This window comes from Cryptomeria japonica, chromosome 3, assembly GCF_030272615.1.
Source record: "Cryptomeria japonica chromosome 3, Sugi_1.0, whole genome shotgun sequence".
NCBI lineage: Eukaryota > Viridiplantae > Streptophyta > Pinopsida > Cupressales > Cupressaceae > Cryptomeria > Cryptomeria japonica.
Genome location: NC_081407.1, coordinates 454,885,088 through 454,904,796, shown reverse-complemented (window position 1 = coordinate 454,904,796; position 19,709 = coordinate 454,885,088). Strand labels below are relative to the sequence as shown.

The following is a 19,709-nucleotide window of genomic DNA, read 5'->3' as shown; positions in this document are numbered from 1 at the left end:
CCGGTTACACCTTGGCGGGCCCTCAATTTCTTCGTGTCAATCAACAAGTCACCATCTAGCATTACACCTGGACGAACCTTCTCTTCCTTTCGCTACTTCGCGAAGCATATCCCTCGGTTGGTTTGCAACCATAAAACAACGCGAGCCCTTAGATTGAATCAGAGTTGATCCCCTTTTAACTTCATTCTTTATCTGTCCCTGGGGCCCCAAAACCTTTTTGCTGTTTCACTAGTTTTAAAACACGAGCACTTTACCTTCGCGAACTCACGTGGACCGTTAGATTATACTTAACTTGCTCTATGCTTAACAACTTAACTGAATTCGGCAGACATGGGCCCTCTGACTAAACTCCATCCACCTGGCATCTAGTCACTTTCGAACTGACATGTCAACCTTTCATTTGCTGAGAGAAAACATCGGATTCCACCTCATCCTTGCCACCTGTATCTGCCAGGTCACTCCTTATCCCGCGGCATGACTCACCTCTGGGACCCACTTTTTAATCCTTAGATCCGACTTGTTGACTATTTTGACCTTATGCCACGTGTCGTCATCTTACTCGCCATCTCGACCAACTGGACTGCCTGCTTGGAACGCCATGTCATTTCGCTACTTCGCAAAAGCTAACTGTCGAGCATCTTCCTCCTGCGAAGCTGCGCTAACCGTCAGATCAAATGAGACTTGCGCATCTGTTATGCTCTTATAAAAACTCCTTTTTCGCGGGCCGAAAAACCTTTTCGCCATTTCGCAAGGCATAACCTTCGAGCATCTATCAGCCACGAAACAACACGAACCGTCGATCTCTCTTAAACCTAATAACCTTTTAGCCATTTGAAAAGTCTTCACTGCAGGGTCCCGCCAAGCATTTTCGCCATTTTGCGAAAGGTATTTCACTTGCTAGTTTCGGCTGCGAACTAACGCCAACCGTTAAATCTTGAATGAGACGGAGCCCTTTTAAACCAGACCAAATGCGCACCATTGAACACGCTTTTCCCTTTCGCCATTTCTCGAGTCTTAAACCACGTGCAACTTCGCCTAACGAAATAGCGAAAACCATAGATCCATCTAAGAGCTGCGCGCAACTTACTGGGCCCGACAACATTAGGGAGAAAAGACATAAGGCATAAATTTTTACGATTAATTCGACAATCGCCTAGGCAAATGACAAGGGGGGACACCTCATACGACCCCAAGACCCATTACTTAAGTGGATAAAGTAACGTAGGAATAGAAACCAGAGGGTTTTTTATTAGACATTGAGCGATTTAAAATTAAAACCTTAAACCCTTAAGACCTAACACAGACTTGAAGCAGTTGATAGTGTGTCTGACTCAAAATTTCAAAAACTTAGCCAATTATGGGAACAAAAAACCCATTTCTTAAATAGTGATAACAACTTCATTAACTAACTAAGACTTATTCCAACTACGGTCCTAATCGGACACAACTTGTAGTTGCCTTACATGTAATTACAAAAGTACAAGTAATGTGTAACTTGCATTTTACAAAAAATACTTTTACATGTAACTTGTCAAAACAAAATTACAACTAAAGATTACAAAAGAGGGAAAATTCAACTAAGTGTTGAAAAACACTTAAGCTGCATTTTGTGAAGACACAAATCCTTGAAATTTTTGGATGCTCGTTTGTAGTTCCTCAAGATTCAGTTCATTGGTGTTCTTGGCAACAACCATGGTCTTCACAATAGTGTCATGACATCGGAGGAGCGCAGAATTGTTTTTATCCAGGATAGACTGGATTTCATGCAGAAAGGCTTGGTGTTTCATCAATGTCTGAATTGAAGCAGCCGTGAATTGTTCGCTCCTCCATTCATTATGAATCCTCATCTGTAAATCAGCAAGAACTTCTTCTTCTGGAATCAACTCTCCATCCTGACTTACTATGTTGCAAGGGGCCCTTTCACAATGTGAGACAATATCTCAGAAAACTACACCCCGGAATCTCTTTGCATCACCGATCTCCTCAATGAGAGATTTAAGAACAAGGGCCTTGTTTTCCAGAAGCTCTTCAAATTCCAAGTACATGACCCTGGAAGATTTGATGGCATGCTCCTATAGAACACTCAGCTGTTGTTGGGGCATGGTACGCCAGATTGTCAAACTTTCTTCAACACTTTATAAATTCTTTTTGAAAGTATTAGAAGTCTGATCCAGTTTCTCCTCAACAGTCTCCAACTTAGACATCATCTGAAAAATGTCTTTACTTACCTATGCACATAGATCATGAAGCTGATCAACCCAGGAATCCAGTGCTTGTACCTTTTGAGCAGCCCTTTCCACTCCACGAATTGATTCTTGGGAACCAGAAGAACCTATGGAGTTACTCCCTTCAGCAACAGGTTTTGTGATTTTATAAACGGCTGCCATAAGTTGTCGGTTTTCATCTTCTAGCTTGTCTTTCTTTGCTAGAAGCTCATCACAACTTTGCACCAATGAAGCAACAAAAAACTGAGCATCATGTTTAATGACCTCATGCGTCTGTTTTCCCAACTCTATCCTTGTAACCTTATAATCGGCAGCTGACATTTCTTCAGGTGGCTTATCTGCAATAGGTTCCACAATTTCAGCTACCTTCATCTTGTTGTTGTCAACAGTTACTCTGGAGATAGTCTTGGCCTTCTTAGCAACTTTGGATCTGGACTGTTTCAGTTGCTAGTAATCAAAGGCATCAGGTGAGATTTCTTGCTTCTTCCTTTTCGAAGTAAAAAAACTAAGCCATGGAGGCAAAGTCATCAACTCCCCTCCAGTAGTAGGTAGGCAAAGGAGAAGCAGTTTCTGTTTGAATCACTGTGGTCATCTTGGGAGGAATATCTGTTTGGACAGCGACCACGGTTTGCTCGGTTACCAATGGGCATGAAGATTGCCTCATGAATTCTTCAAAACCAAAAGTGGAAGTATCAATTTCTAATAACTGGATACAAGTAGGAATATCTTCAGGAACTTCCAACACACTCTCTTGTTGAGGATCAGGAGATGGCTCATATGCTGAAATGGGAATAGCATTCTGAGGAGACTCATCCACAAGCAAATCAGAAGGAGAAAGAGGCGTCTCAATGGAAACTGGAGGAATGATCTCATGAGGCGAGTCTGAAACTGGAGACTTGGGAGCATCATCAGATTGTTGCCCCTCTTCTGGATTATCCAGATCGATCACCTGAACATGAAATCATGATTTTTCCTTCCCACGAACTATCGTCTCCTCAGGAGGAAGCACTACTGCACGACTAACTCGCAACTTGATCCTTGTGCCCGAAGATGATGCACCCTCCTTGTTGTCAACCTGAATCTCAGACTTACGTCCAAAAGGCCCCGTAGAATCATCTTTTTTACCAACCTTGATTTTTATAAGTCTAACAGTATTACGTTTCAGCCATGCGTTAGTGTTGGCCAAGATAGGCTGAAATCTCTCAAGGATGGATATGCACTCTTTGTGCGACCATTGGATCAAAGGAAGTGGAGCTTCCTCAACCCTCCGTGAAATGTATTCAGGATCAAGTATGTGCCCATCATCAATCATCCCTTGTGGGATATCCACCAAGTTCAAATCAACAATTTGCTCAACAATGAGCTTGCAGTAATCCATCTTCAGAACTTCAGCTTCTATGCGGAGATCTACCCAGATGTCCTCAATGCAATGCACATGCACAAAGGATTTCTTGATCTTCTCCTTCATACCCCTATAATCAAAATCAGCTCTAGGTTTAAACCTTTTGAGCTTGATTTCCTGCAGTTCAATCTCCATGGCCTTAGCTTTCACAGATGTGACAAGGGAATACCGGCCAATTTTCAATGGGTTTGTGGTAGAGATCCCCATTCCAACCTTGTGTTTAGCAGACTGAAAAGTGTGGACAGCCATGATCTGTCTTCCCAACTCCATAAGAATGATCTTATCAGTTGGGTATCTGGGAAGCATATATGGCTGACCACCATAGCATCCGATCCTCATAATAGGTGAAGGTGGGAAACTGCAGAAACAAACATCCATACTCGCACACCTTATCCCATGCCTCATCTGATACTCTCTTGTTCTTGATATTTCTATCAAACTGACACATGAAATACCCAAAGAATGCATCTTGGACTCTTCTGAAATGCAGTCAGCTGAGTTTCAATGGCAACTGGTCATAATACTCCCAAACTGGTATAAATGAGCAATCACCCTTGGTAGAAAGACCTGGAAAGTGTCTAAGTGATGCTGCCAAATATACCAAATATGAATTCATGAAGAAAGTCATGGTGGTAGGAACTGCTGCAAGTTGTTCGCACAAGGCATCGTTGATGACTTCTCCGCATGAAATGTGATGAGACTACCTTATGAACATGATGAACTGGTACATCCATGGCTCAAAGACATTGGAATGCTCAAGGCCCATCATCCTACTGAGAAGAGTTATGGTGTCTCCTATCTCCCATTTGAAATCGCAGCGGTACAACTTTGCCCACCTTGAGAAGGATGCTCGTGGCTCTTGGATCCACCTTGTAATGTCCCTCTTTGAGATTTTCCCTAATTCAGTCTTGAGACAACAATTTCAACTTACAGTGAGAATTATAATATATTTATAAATTAAATATTATCAAATCTGAGAACATTTCACTATAATATTTAACTTAATTTCTATAAGTAATTCAGAAGGTAGAATTTAAAAGAGGGCAGAACTTATCTTTGATAAGACTCTCTATTTTGACAATGGGAGAAATGCTAAGACTGATAGGATCCATGATGTCTGCAGATCTGAAAATGTTGCTCCTGATTAATGCTTCTAAAATCCTGCGATATAATTAAATTTATGCACACTATTTTTAAAAAAGCCATATCTGATATGGTATCAACTTCCCTTATGCTCCTAAGAATAACTCCTTGCTGCTCCGTGAGTACTCCATAGTGGGAATATCATCAATATATATACCATTCCTTGACATATCTAAGTGTTATTAGTATAAACCTTACTTTCATCTGTTGAATCAATCTTTAAATATCTTCCTAAGCGTCGGACACTTATTGCTATGATTTTTGAGAAGTATTCGCTATGTTCGGATATATTGGGGTCCTATATGAACCCGGGGAATTATAATTATTATAGTAATCTGCAATATGTGTCTGATATATATATGGTCTTTACTTGCAGCAAATGGCGCTGTATCTGATTTCCAATTCTCTTCCTCTAACCCGTACAACCTCAGATGTTCGACTAGACCAGATTCAATTATGCATACTGCTAATGAACCACCATATTCCATATTCATGCCCCATTCTATATTCTGTACGTAACCAGTATGCTGGAGTATTATTGTGCTGCAACGTATTTGCTGACCCGTGTGAATTCTTCTTTCTCTCTCTATCCCATGGGTGGGCTCTTAAAGAAGCCAATCTCAGTTAGGCCAGCTTTCCGTCCATTCCGAAATAAATATAATTTGATGCAAGTTATCCCTTACATATCTTACAAAGTAGAATGGTCGCATCTCTTGGATGTTAGAAGACATGTCTCTTCATACTTGAATAGATCGCTTTATTTATTCAAATCGCACCTCCTCTAATTAAGTAGCCACGTAATCTCCTTAGTATCGATCCCAATATTTGTTTGACTTCTTCTAATGACTCTTAATAGCAGAGTTAGGAGATTCGTGTATTTTCTTTTTTTTTTTGTTCCAATAGTCATATATTATCATCGATGATTAAATCCTTGTTTGCTTCCTAGACTAAGTCAAATCGGACTACTTTGATTACATTACTGAATATCACTGTCTATTGTGAGGGGACAATATCTGACACCACCAGTAGTTTATTATTTTTTATTTAATTTAATTATTAACTTTATTTATTGTTTTAGAATGATTTCTATTCTATTATATATTGTTTTTATTGAATAGTTATTTTTTCTGACTTTATTATTTATTATATTTGTTTTCTTAATTACTTTGTTATTTTTTCAATAATATAATATTGTAAAATTTATATTATTATTTGATAAATTTACATTGGTGATACTATTAACCCCTTCCTTATGATAATCGATATTATTCCTTAATCGCTACTAACCATAACTAATGACTATTATCAAACTACCCATCATCTCCACTCAAACCAATATTGCGTAAGTCCCTACTCGTCGTCTTTCAACCTTAGAGGAAAATCGTGAAGTCTCATAAATGAGACGATTTTCTAATATTATTAGATGTTATTTAATAAATGTTTTAATTATCGTATTTATTTAATCACAATAATCTAATGTCCAAAAGGGGTTATGACACACCTATTGATGTGTCGCTTGCAATCTTTTTCCCTCTTCACATAATACTCCGTTGCACTTTCTTTGGAGATTTCTATATAAACAAGTGCAGGAGGTATTCTAAAGACCTTCTCGATCGTATCTGCATCAAGACAGATTATAGCTTCGCCATCATCATTTTTAATGACTCTTGACTCTTTGTCAAAATGATGGGCGCAGGCAAGAACGAACTCAGGTTTTAGGGCAGCCACCGGGAAATATGATGCATGGTGGATATGGCTGTCCACCAGCCACTGCAAGTTATTATCCTATGGATCTTCTACCCTCTTGACGAAATTTGACATATCAACGTGCCCTATTTCCGTGTCTCTGATGCGATCCAAAGGAGAAGAAACTTGGGAAGGTGCTACCTCATTCTGATATTTGTCATATTTATATATCATCTTCTTTGGAGCTGGGGATGTCGGTGAATCTGACATTGATTGTGAACCTGGAATACTGTGATGAAGACTCAAAAGAGTTAAGGCAACATCATAGTCAGCTGCAAATATCATTCTTCCTTCTCCAAATGGGAAAAACTTCGATTCTTGAACTTCACGATTTTGCGAGAGGAAGAGGGGAAATATATGGAAATGGGAAAATCTTGACTTTGACCAATTTCGGATCTTGGGGAAATTTTCGCAAGTATACAAGTTGGAAAGGGCATACATGCAATCGGGGCTTTAAAACCCGAATGCAAGTACACTTGTAAAATTGCAAATGGAGAAATGGATGGAAAATGAGAATTTGACTTGCGGAAAATGACGGAAATGGTAAGTACAGATATGGGAAAAATGAATGGATAGCAATGGGAATATCCGGGAATGTCATTTTCATGAAAATGGGAAGAACTCTTCAACATGTAATCCGGTTTTTAAATCCCGAATTTGAAAGGGAGGGGTATTTCACACTTTTCAACTTGGAATTTTAACCGAAAATGGTTAAATTCCTTAACCATAAGGGAAGAACAAGAATTTCCAGCGAACTTGTAATCGGGATTAAAAATCCCGAATACAAGTAAAGAGGGAAATATGGGAAGAACAATGCAATTCAAAAATTGCATACCAAGGGGAAGATTTCTCTCACAAAAACCGATTTTTGGGGGAAGAACAACACATCTCAAAAATGCAACTAAGAAAGAAAACTAAGAAAACAAGAAAACAATAAAATGAAGGAAAGAAAGGAAAAATAACATACCTTTCTTCAAACTGAAAATGCTTCTCCAAAAATGCAACAATCCTTGGAATGGAGAAGACACACCAATAAATAGAGACAAACTGAGATGTCAAACCCTTGCCACGTTTTGGAAAAAACGTTTTATGTGGAAAAACGTGGCAGAAAACAAACGTAAAATGGCATAGAAAATGATTGAATCCTTCTTAACCCTCAACGCCTTGGTACTCCTAGCCAAAACGATTCATCTCCTTGAAGATTCGTGGCATCCCAAAGGATTAAAAACGTGGTTTTTTGGAAAAACGTGGTGCTGATATGAAGCTAAAAACCAGCAAAAACAACCTCCATATGGCGTGAAAAGTGTCCAAGAATGCATGAAAATAGGATAGAAACCAAAACGCCTTCCTCCTCCAACAAATCTTCCACAAAATTTGCCTTGAAAAGTTCAACAAAAACAATTTTCTTGCAAACCGGGTTTTTGGGAGAAAAATACAAGTTCGAAATGCACAAGTATGTGAAAATCGGGTTTTTTGGAACATATGACAAGTTCTAATTTTCACTTTTTCACTTACAAGGCCAAATTCGGGTTTTTTGGGACATATGACAAGTTTAAAATTGCACTTTTTCACTTACTAGGCAAAATCGGGTTTTTTAGACCAAACTGCAAGTTTAAAATTGTCAAAAATGCACTTTATGCATAAAATCGGGTTTTTTGGAGAGAAATGCAAGTTTTACTTACTTGTAAAAGGGAAATAAAATCCCTACAACAAGTTATAATTGCTTGCACATATGTAATGGGGATTTAAAATCCCTATTACATGTAAAAACCATTAAAGTAGGGGTTTTTAGACCAAATTGCAAGTTTACTTGTAATCTAGCCAAAAAATCCCTATTTTAACTAAACAAGACCAAAAACAATAAAAATGATAAAAACAACAAAGGAGAAATTTAAAACAAATTACAAGTAACATCTTTTAAATAAAAGTGCACATGTAATAAGCCAAAAATTCCCCTACAAAGACCAAAACAATGAATATCATTAAAACTTGCAGTTTGAAGAAAATTCTCCACCTGCAGTCGAGATTTTAAAATCCAAAATTGAAGGAAAGACATAGGAAACGAACCCAGAATTCGACGAAATTCGAAAAGCAGTTCGAGGATGGACTAAGGATTAAGCCAGTCCAAGGATTAGTCGAAATTCTGCCTCGGGAAGTGTGCCATAGAGTAAAAATTTTCATTTTTTCATAAAAAATTTATGTAGTGGTCCTTCATTTTTGGAAACAAAAATGAGGACAACAAAATGAACTTCATCAACTTAAATACTAGATATTCCTTTCCAAGAATCTAAAATCTTGATACTTTTACAGATCTGGCATACAAGTTGGCGAGCCATTATCAGTGCACTGGAATATTGGGGACTGAACCAATCTTCAAAGGTGGCACTAATTATTCAATTCACACACAAATCCACATTTGAGCTGGGCAAGGTGTAACTGCAACTTCCTGTTTCCTAGACTGAATCTAGGGTTCATTCGAGGAGGGCGAATTGAAACTGATCAGAAATAGATAGCCTGCATGCTCAGATTTAATCCAAACATCTAAACCCAAACTTGGTTCTAGGCAAGCAAGCAAAGACATCTTCGTCATGGCATTCGAGATCCTAATTAATAGGTCACTTATCATTTGAGGGTTATCACAGCTCAAATTACAGATTAGGCATTAGCTGAGCATACTCCAAGTAGTAGAAGGTTAGAACCATCCTTAGTCTAAAGTTGAAGCGAACCAACAACTATAGTACTACAGATCTGGTCTTAGCGATTCTACCAACAACTAGATGAAAGAAACAGAAGAACAGCCACTCTATCCACCCTCCAGACAATGGCACAATAAGGAACAGCAGGTTAAGAATCAAGACCATTTAAATCCCAATTGCAGAGTGACACATCAACTCTGGGTTCATCCTTCAAGGCAATAATCACAAGCCAGCCATTGGCCATATAACCCTCAGTGACATAGTATAGCACCAAGTTTCCAACTGGACATCGATTTGTGGATCTGAACATACTATTTCTAAACTCTTAAGGGGCATCGGTCATAATTTGTCACTGGATCTGCAGACCAATGGTCTGTCAATAAGTGTAAATTTAAGTTTTCTTTCATCTATTATCTGAATTTCTCTATCAGTTGGTTTATATTAAAAATCTCAGAGTGTAAAATCAGTAGAACAATGACTTTCGTGACTTCATCTATAGCTTGATGTGCATTTAAGATCAGAGAAATATTGATTAGTGTCCTATAAACCCTGGAACAGCACAAAACCAACAGCTCTTTTCTTGTATGTGATCTGTCTTATTCTGCATATTATTTTTATTATTTCACATTTCGGATATTATATAAGAGTATCCTAAAACCAAGGTAAGTGGATACTTGTGTCACTAATTTAGATCATTTTCCTATCCCTGTGCACATTAGTCTTGACTTTTAACATTAAATGATCGTCATTATATCTTCAAGTTGAATGCCTCTTTACTAGAGAGTTCACAAATGCTTGCAAGCTGCTGCACAAGCTTGGAATTACTTACCTAAAACAGTGAAGGATAAAGATGGATTCTTTGTTGAGAGGACGCCAATCATTTTACAACAAATTTTGGGGATCAGGTACCATGGTTTCCAAGGCAAGGGAAAGAGATAAATTTGCTTCCAGTTTCATTAGGCTTGCCTAGAGTTAGAGGTAGGTCCTTTTGGTGAATGGAAAAAGAGGAAGCTAATGACTTCAAAAAAAAATTCAGATGATACGAAGATTATATTGCAAGAGGAGTGCCAACCAACAAGCAAATGGAATCGATAACAGACTGTGGGAGTGCTTCAAATTCTATTTTTATTCCCGAAGAGACAACAGAAATCCAAAAAAATCTTAGCTCTCCAAGACACTCAAGGGAACCTAAAGAAAGACTGGCAACAAATCCTGCAATATTTTAAAAATCAATTTTAAAAGATATTTATATTTACCATTGTAGGCTAGAAAACTCTAGAATAATTCACTAGATCCAAACAAGTAGGCCTACAAAAGGAGGTAATTCATGAAAGGGATTGGAAAACCCTTTAAAAGACTGAAAGCTGATTCCCAAGGGTTCCAAAAGTTAAATAAAGCAGGTTGTCAGCATATACTCCTGAACGTCTTACAAAATTGTAGGAAAAGCTCTTGCCAAGAGGATTAATCTCCTTGTTTTCTTGAAGGATATAGTCCAGGTTTGTAAAAGATTAATATTCACAAATTATTTTATTGAAGCCAATGAAGGTATCATATGGGCTCAAAAATCTGTAAAATACCACAATAATTTTCACCAAATTTAACACCTTTTTCCATAAAAATTTTATCAAAAGTTTGCACTTATGATATTTTCCTGTTTGGGATGTATTTGAGATATGTGGGTCTATTGCAATCATATATTTTTGCTCCAAATAAATATCCAAACCAAACTTAACATTTGATAAACACATAGGAAACCATATATAACCATAACAGCTGGAAACATACACAATTTATGAGTATTGATTTACTGATATAGCAGCAAAGATATACATACAAATTCTGACCTCATTAGAGTGCTTAAATAATACAAATTTGACTGAGATGAAGTCTTCAAATAGTCACCCAGCTTGAAGGCCTTCTTTGCATACCCCACGACCCCCTTCCAACAGCTCAATCTCCAACACAGGTTTGCAAAGTGTTTTGTCAACTAACAGGGATGTGTGAAGGCTTTGGCTAGCTTCTGCATAGAGACTTTACCCTCCCATGTTTCTTACAAACTCTAGCATTAGTCTCTAAGGTCCCAAATCTATTTGCAAGGAAGGGACGGCTAGCCAAAATGGCTAAAGAATAATCTCTAATTCCCATGCCATGCTGTTATCTTCCTTCCCCCAGCTTAAGTTTGGAATGGCAGCCAGCTCACAGCCTGATACCTGATCAGACTCCACGACCAACTCAAGATGATCTCCTTGTACCTTGGCATCTCGTCTAGAATCTCTAATCGCCCCTTACTATGTGCATATTATCATCCTATGTCAAAGGAATAAGCTCTCCTTCAGCAGTACTATTGCCTAACTTCAAGAGATTAAATCACCCACCATTTGATACTTATATGGCGTTCATGCTTCCTAGCAAACCCTCTCAAACATTTAACTCTGAAAATTTGCCTTGGAATGAGACTTCACAAATTTCCATGACTTGCAAATGTTGAAAAGTGCAAAATCTGAATTGACTCCACTTGTAACCAGCTAGGGTAGATAGTTTGACTACCGAATTGATCTTCTCCAAGAGAGTTTCCGTCCTCAAGAAGGCTGAGATGAACCAAGTTCGATTACACATGACCATGAGGGTTTTACCAAAGAGAAAACTATTGTGAGGTATTCATACATCACCCCATTGCTAATGGGGACCCCCACTTTTTTTTCGATTTCCAAGGTAGTGTTTGAGTTCTTAGCTATTAGCTTTTGCATTGAAGAGGTATAGATGGTCAAGAAGCCAGGAGTCAGGTGGATAGCCTTGTGTGAGGTGTGAAATGAAGAATTATGAGATGAGTAAGTGGTTGACTAAGTACATGAAGATTTCCTTTGCTCCCTCTCAGGAGCGAATACGTATGAAAGATGCCGACTACTGAATGTAGCAATTTGACTTAGTTTTCTAATTCTGATTTCTTTGGCCAGCGGTAGAGAAAATTGGTTTTAAATGTTTGTTTTGTGGTTTTATGTTTTTTTTGTGTTTTTGCAATGTATATATGCCTTGGAATTTAGATAATGCAATTGAAAGACAATTACAAAACATGAACTAATGACTGAAATTAAATTTCAGATTGACTGATTTTATAACAGCAATTATCAAAAGCCAATAAATAATGGAACTCATCAAAGATATGCCAAAATTGGCCTACCAGAGGTCCAACGCCTTGCCTGGAGGGTTTCATTATTAGCTTAAATGAGTCCAGGTGCTGCTACAGGAGCTACCAATGAGTCCTAACTACTCCAATGAGTTTTATTCCTCTAAATAATAATTACCAAAAAGAAATCTAACATAAATAGTCCAAACTGCTGCTGATTCCCATAAGCCCCCAGGAGACTTCACAGACAATGGTGAATTTTCCACATTGATTTGCTCATATCTCTCTCCAAGGACTTCAAAAGCCAGAAAGAATGATTCCAACCTTTATTCCTAATGCTGACAATGAGATTTGTACAAAAAATCCCAAGTTAAACCCTTCAATTTATTTTTTATGAATTCTAGGCAAGTAGGGAAGGTACGGCTGGCCCTGGAGTGATACGGCTGGCATCAAGGAGTGGAAATATTGTTGTAAGTACCTCCAATCTGATCAAAACTTGCTGTCCAAACCCTCTCCTTGCAGTCTTAGCTGATAAATCACACAATTTGGTCCTCCAATGACTTTAATTACTGAAAATAGTGCAAATCAAGTAGGGGCTACGTCCAACCTGTGAGAATAAGGGAGATTTCGTTCCCAAATCCTTACCAAAACCTGCAGATCTGAATTTGCGGAATAGCTCCAGCTATGAAGATGAAGAAAATAATCCAAGAATACCAAAAATGAGTGCCAAACCAAAATGAAGTAGCCTCCAAAACCTGATCAAACTCCTCCATGGTATCATTCTAAGATTCCAAAAGAATCTTCTTCCCTCAAGAAGTACGCCCAGCAAGAGGGTTATTACATCATGATTAAATGCCCACCTTTTAGGTTATTACTTGCCTAGGGAAAAGGATCATGTAACTTTTTAAATAAAGTTACTTATTAAATCATATAGTAACATTATAAGTTACTTTTATTAACTTTTTCTAAATTTAGAAAAAGTAACTTTATAACATAAAATTATAAAGTTTTATTATTAATGGCTCACCAAAGCAAAATATGTCTAAGTAGTTGTCCCCTTTGGCTAATCAAACATCCCCTTACACTGTGAACTTGCCTGCAAGGATGGATGTCAAGCACATCTACATATCCGGATAGCAACTAGAGAAGTGGGGACATTACAACATCCTCGAGTGCTCATTCATACATCTTCAAGTGCTCATTCATACATCTTCCTGTGATCTTCCCTTAGAGCGAATTCACCTCAAGACCTTTGAATGAGCATGATTCAATGGATTTGAATTGTCAAAATGGATAAAAGATGAGCAAGACTTAAATTGAAGGCTACTTCAAGTGCTCCTCTTGAGGAGCAAAATTCACTTCAATTGCCCTTAGTTGAGAGCAAAATTGTTCCTCGAATACACCATGAGGCTAGTTTCAACAAACTTGAATGAATGGAATGAAGGAAAGTGAGCGAGCAAGCACTAAATGTCAAGTTTCAATCCACTTCAAGTGCATCAATGTTGGAGCGAACTTCATGTGCTCAAGACTCAGAGTGAAATTCTTCCTAAGACCTCATGTTGAGCATGCTATGACGTATTAGGATTTGAGAAAATGAGTGTAAGTGAGCAAAGGGAGATTTGAAGTGTTGATTTGAAAGTAACTTCAAGTACTCCTCTTGAGGAGCGAATTCCACTTCATGTGCTCTTTGATAAGAGCAAATTTTCCTTTTAGGCCTTCCATGAGGTAAGTTTGACATATTTTCATGAATGAATGTTAAAAAAACCTAAGGTTTGAGTCGATGAAGCATTGAAAATGATTGAGAGCGAGTTAAGTGTCAATTTGAAATTCACTTCAAGTGCATGTAAATTGGAGTGAACTTCAAGTGCATGAATCTTGGAGCGAATTTGCCTCATTTGCCCAAGATAAGACAAGAAATTGCTTACAGATCATTGCCTTGAGCCGATTTGATATGCTTAGAAAAGAACAATTTTGAATTTGAGATGATGAAGGGCAAGTTAGAGGGTTACTTCATGTGGATCCATCTTGGAGCGAATTTCATGTGCACCCATCTTGGAGCGAACTTCATGTGCTCCACTCTCAGAGCAAAATTCCTATAGAGGCCTTCCCTAAGGTTAGTTTGTCATGTTTTCATCAATAAATGGTTGAAAGACTCAATGTTAGAACCCATAGAATGAAGGGAAACCAGTGAAAGCAAGTTCAAAGACGAGTTTGAAGATCACTTCAAGTGCATCAAGGTTGGAGTGAACTTCAAGTGCATCAATGTTAGAGCGAACTTCAATTGCATCAGGATTGGAGCGAAATTGCTTGTAGAGCCCTCTTCCAAGTAAATTTGATGCCTCCACTTGCATGAATGACAAAGTATTCAAACCTGAAGTGATGAAGGGCAGAATTGGACTAGGTTTGAGAAAACTTCTATTGTCCACTATTAGGGGCGAAATCCTCTTATCAAGTCTGCAAACCACATAAAAGCACAAATTATATCAAATTAAGAGATTATAGAGGTTATATATCATGTTTGTTTGATGCCCATTTGTTTGTTTTGCAAGAAATGAAGAAAGAAATCAAGGGGGTCACATTGGAGGATCAAAGCAAGTGTCCTAAGGAGGAAATTTCAATGTCAAGGTTAAGAAGACGTCCTCAAAAGGAAAACTTCATCAGCACATACAAAAACATCAAGGATGGTGATTGCAATGCAAAAGGAGGAAGATTGTAAGATCTACACTACCATACAAAGGGGAAAACTTCATTTACAAGCACAAAATGCCAAAGAGGAATTTCAACTCTCACCGCACCATGGAGACATGAAGAGATCAAAGGAGTGCGAAAAAGAAATCATACAATCACCCCAAGGCAAGCAGGCGAGGATGGAGGAATGACTCAGCTACATCAACGCTTCCCATCACCACTACTTTGAACGAACTTGAAATGTTGAGTATCAAGAGATATCTCTCAACATCCCTTCATGATAATCTACCAAGTACGAGAGCAAGTTGAGGTGGCATCCTAGTCATCACTCACCAAATCAAGGAGTTCCACATCAACATGTCTTGATTCAATGAACCAGGCTCATCATATGAAGGCACAAACTTCAAGGCACCTACCCCCGTTATTCATTGGTCAAAAATTCCAGAGAGAACATGTGTCCAAATATTGCAATTATTTCATTGGCCAAAATTGAGTTTGTTGTAACAAACCCTAATTAGGGTCTCATTGTAAAAATCTCGGCCATTGATCTCAAATTGATGGAGAATCAATCTTGGCCATTCATTGTAAAATGAGCTCTCTATATAAAGCTCAAACTCTTCATTTGTAAAGGTTAATAGTTAGTGAACAAGGTAGTGAATGGTGAATAGAGCTAAGATGGTAGCTAGATTAGAATAGAGGTTAGATTAGGAGAAGGCAAAGATTGTTGTCAAACCTTGTTGTAAAGAGCAATTGATTTCATTGAAGTAATGGTGAATCTAATTTGTTACTTCAACAACTTGCATGATCTTTACTTCTCAATTTGCTTCATGTTGATTAGATTGAGTGGAGGAAATTGTTGAATGCGTTTGCGTGGGATCCGTTTAGTTCATACCACTAGCCTCTTGTTGATTGTAAGTGTGCCTTGCGTGGTCAACTGGAATGATATGTGTTTAACTTCAAATTGTTATACATCCATTGTTTATGCATTAACTTGAATGGTGCTCAATGTTTGATGGTAATGGTTTGAACATCTTTGAATTATCCCTTAGAAGATTGCATTGAGCTTGTGTCAAATTGTTCAGTTTGATGGTGAGACCTCGCCCACTACGATTCCATCAAATCATTCACCCATTTCTTGCATTTTTAATAGGCTTCCTAAACCCTTTCCTTTGTCCTTTTTTTTCAACTCAAGCTAGCTTAGGACAAAAAGTATCACAAGATTGCAACATCAGATGATCAAGTTCCAGCGATTCAAGCATTCAACAATTCAACATAAGTCCCTCTGTGATTCCAGCATAATCACATCAAACCAACGAGCTTATCCACACGTTGTGACCCGACATACCAGAACCTTGGAGTTATCTCATGTGATCCTTAAGCTAATCTTCAGCATTTGAGTAACTTTGTTCAAGAGAGGATAAGATACTTTTGGTATTTTATTCTGTGTTTGCATGTGCCTAAAAAACACAACAAAAACAATTAATCTGCATAATACCAAATGAGCACTCCAAACCTCCTTTTATAATATTTCCAAGAACTTTCCAGAAAACTCCATTTTAAAATCACTTTTTAATTAAACTCCTTTTTGCTCCAAAAGACCCTGTTATAAAAATAATGATTATATTTTATATGCAAGGTCCCAACATTACATGTCCATGATTTAAAACTTTTTACTCTCTTTTCAATGAGCTATTCTACTAAGGTACCCATTAAATTATTTTAATAAAATTAAACAACTTAGTAAAAAGATTAAATTAAATCCAATAAATCACCCAGGTTATAAAAACAATTGAAAAGCATCGTAATTGAACTTTGACTGCACTGGAATGATACTGATGATGAATAAAGAAAAACAGGCCCAGCCGAGTGACTAACTTTAAATTGACACTCTTTCCAAGAATCTTGGAGAACCCACCAAAAGTCAAACTTCACTTTGGAAAGTGGCATAGTAGTCATCTACACCAATTGAGCTTGTTGCCAACACCAAACATCCTCTTAGACAAGGCTGACAATTACCAAGAAAGCCAAAACCAACTACAATACTAAAGTGATAAAAAATGGGGACATTACACAAGCCGGTCGAAAAGCCCTTTTTTCTTAAGACATATTTTGATATGGCTTGTGACAAGATTAAATAAGACTTTATTTTGAACATGTTGGCTTGTCTTTTGTTTGGTTCCTTTTTTGAATTTTCAACTAGCTGTAGAAACTTTCCACATGTGTTTCTGCAAGGGTTTGTATGAATGGAATTCTCTCTTAACTAATTTGTTCAAGAGGTCCATTAAAATGGGTTGTCATCTCGCAATCTGCCTTTCTACAACTCTAATGGATGCTCTTGGATGTTTACAAAAGGCAGTTAGAGTGTGAAAACAATTTAAATAAATTTCCTTAATAAATACCAAGGAGTTGATTTGCACTGTACATACAACTTAGTGTCAACAACCGAGCCAGCTATACAGTACATCAAAACCATACTTTGTTTAGATATCTTTAATGAAAAATCTAAGCCATAATTAAGGTGAGGAAAAATAAAGTCTTCCAAATTTTCCACGATGATCTGCCACATTGGCTGAACAATGTAGGTGGGTAATGACCAAACCTGAAAAGAAGATCCTAGCATGGAAAGTCAAGATCTCCCATTAATTGGAAAATTTGCTATTGTGAACAAAATCCTAGCCACATGGAACATTTAATACTCAACTTTTTCAGTATGGTAAACAAGGGAGCATGGAAAGGTTATTGGTAATGGCTTGGGCCAGTTGTACTCTCCCAAGGGATAAATGTCTTGGTATAACAGGTATTTAAAGGCAAGTTACTCTTATTGCAAGAAAATGATTAGAAAGGGTAGTATAATGAGGCACAATGTGCCAAATTCTAATCTAATGGCAAATTTTGAATGCCCGGAACTAAAGAAATATTATATAATTGGAAGTGAAAGGGCTTCTAATCTATCCATAATATATCTTCAGTCGAAAAAAGAGATGTCACACAATGCATAGGTCATAGCATCAAGGTCTGTTCGGACTTTCTTTGCAACTCCGAGCAAGCTGAGAGACTTACTATGTAATTTTGGAAAAATAATTGACAAAGAAAGGTCTTATCTTCTTGGGCTATCTTCAAAATCAGGAGTTGCAAACAATATCAGAGGAATGGGAATAGCATTCCTCTGTCCTCCCACATTCTATTCCTAATTCTGCTCATCATTATCAACTATTCTATTGACACAGATTTTTTTGGGTATAATAGCAACAAAATTTAATATTCTTTCCTTTGCTTCTCTATCTTAGCAAGGACCCCTTTAGATGTAACTTAGATCATAAGAGACAGTAGCAAAGAGGCATGGCATACAATAAGGCTCTATGCTATTTATTTTATTCAGAAAACAAGATACAAGGAAACCTTTCATGTGTATTGGTTATCCACTCAATTTTGGGAGTTCCCTATTATAAAAAGGGAAGATGTGTTGTGATGCCACAAGAAAAGGAAAAAACAATCAAACCATCATGAAGAATTGCAAAAAAAAAGACATTGAGTGAGTCCTACATATTATTCTTTCACATGCCCAATTTTATACGTTATTGTGCATGAAGCTTATGAATGCAAATGATAAGATAGCTTTTATGCTTGCCAAAGTTCCAACTACTAAGAGACAAAAATAGCAAAATAAACAAGAAAAGCTCTAGAAGTTTGTTGCTAATACTTTTTAAACTCTATGGTCATGGAATTTTTGTGGGTCCCTTCTAACAAGTCATTGACCTTTAGAAACAAAAGGCAAACATTTCTCCAAAGGAAAAATAAAAGAATAACATTTCATACTGAAACTTTGGAAGGTTTTGAATTTGGACCACAAAACCAATTTTAGCAGAAGCAAAAAGGATGAACCAATAAACAACACTACGTATAAGAGAAGCTGGGATTTGACTGGTTCAAAGTCAAGAACAATAACATTGATACTTCCTCCAAATCCCATTAGAACACTACAGCTATGTAAGTCATCTGTGATCATTATAAATTTTATAGCATGGCCTCAATGTAGAGATTTGGCTACTTGTTGAAAAGGAAATCCCTGAAAACCAGCTTTGTAAAGAATCACGTCAAAAGTAATCCTCTTAATCTATCTGTTCTCATAAATACAGTATGCATTTAATCCTGCAATCAACGGCATTTTTCTAACCAGAAAGTTATTCCTAAGATTTATATCCAATTTGAGATCCCAATAATGTTGCTGGATACTGCAATGTTTCACCAAAATTCTAGTTTTAAGGGGAAAACAAACCCAGACTCAATTTATTAACAACTTCAACTGATTTGAAGTCAACAAATGCTCCAATGGTGTTTGACAATTGGCATGAATTATTTCTAACCTCTGATTTGAGACAAAGAACCCCAAAGATATAAGAACTTATTATTCTGGACACCCAAAAATCTGGGAATTATACCAAGTTGGCCTCTTTGTGAAGGCTTGTGTGCTCCATGCATAGATTCAAATCTAGAAGGTGTTGGGTATGTACCCCTCATCAAATAATTTATAAGGTAAATAGGAAAAAATCTCCTTGTGGGATTCTACAGGGGCTCTCATACCGAATTGAAGTCTCACTTGGCAACGACAAAAAATACTACATTCATACTTTACAAGTATACAATGTTAACTTTCTTAAACACAAATACTATCTCATAACTTCACA

The 19,709-nt window shown here is 37.4% G+C and overlaps 1 protein-coding gene across 2 annotated transcripts in view; it reads right to left on the bottom strand.

The window, feature by feature from the left end:
* Window positions 1-19,709, bottom strand: part of LOC131061246 (peptidyl-prolyl cis-trans isomerase FKBP16-3, chloroplastic) — a 283,352-nt gene that overhangs the window by 242,578 nt on the left and 21,065 nt on the right. The gene's annotated exons all lie outside the window — the stretch shown is intronic.